The following is a 1,305-nucleotide window of genomic DNA, read 5'->3' on the forward strand; positions in this document are numbered from 1 at the left end:
ATTTATTTCATTATATCAATTTATGAGTTTGTATCATCTTTTTACTCCAATTATAATACGATTAAAGATCTATACATCTGCGATGCTATGTAAATGTAAACATGCAAACCTCATTAATTAATAAGAGTAAAATTTCTTGCATATAAATGGGCATCTCAATATAAATCAACAATAAACAGAACATGTAAAAATCTCTGTATCACAATTTATGTCAATAAATAAATTTTCAAAAGCAAAAGCATTTAGTATCGCTTCTCGGCCCTATGGCTAAGATCAAAGTAACATTGTCGCAAAGTGATATTTCTTTATCCAAAAGAAATATTCCATTAGGTGATTGTAGTACGTACCTCAGTTTCAAATGAACGTAACAGTTTCCTTAAACCAAAGAAATATTGATTTGCTTCCCCGCAATAAGTTTTAAAATTAATTAATAACAGCTTTGATGTAAAAATTAGTGGGTTTATGATCAAGCAATATTAATTTACTTTAAAAAATAATACTTGAGGATTAAAAATGTGTCATGTTAAAACAATAAATTGTATCATTTGAACCACGAAACTGCTATTGAAGTCAACTACACATTCCTTTGCGTGAAAAAATTTTATTTTATTTTATTAAACATTTCTTTATATATAGAAGGTTGATCTTATGACATTTTTTACCTACTAGTCGAAAATATCCATTTCATTCATGTTTATTAAACAAGCTTTCATCCCGGAACGCCGGACCTCATCAGAATATATAATTCAAAAGCGAAAACCATAACTTGATCTTAACAGAATTTTTAAAAATAATGGAGTATCTAAAAATGTAACACGGGGAGAAGAAAACAATAATGTGGTACTTACGATGAGAAAAGGTTAAATTTTTTTTTTATTTTTAAACGATGGTTAACATTGTATTAGTGACAATTCAAAAAAGGCTAAAATAATTTGGTGTTTTGGAAAACATTCTTATTAGAGTTAACAGGGAACTCTTAGACATGCAGTACATAATTATTATAAACATTTTGTATTATAGTAGGCAGCACTTCTTTATTCTATGACCGCATGTCTAACAGTGACACATAAAACTAAATAGTGGCTTATATAAGGCAACGCTATTTATCGTTAAGAAAATCGGTGTTGTTACGACCCTTTTTTTCCTCCTGGTGGCCGGAAACTGTACCAGGTGTATACATATAAAACCGGTATTGCCATTTAAAGGCCAGTAGGCACACTTGTAGGCACTGTCGGAACTTACCATTTGTGCTAATTGGCGTATTGTCATCTGTCAACAATATCCAATACCAAACATTTCAAGTTT

The sequence above is a fragment of the Belonocnema kinseyi genome, chromosome 8 (assembly GCF_010883055.1).
Source record: "Belonocnema kinseyi isolate 2016_QV_RU_SX_M_011 chromosome 8, B_treatae_v1, whole genome shotgun sequence".
NCBI classification, from domain to species: Eukaryota; Metazoa; Arthropoda; class Insecta; order Hymenoptera; family Cynipidae; genus Belonocnema; species Belonocnema kinseyi.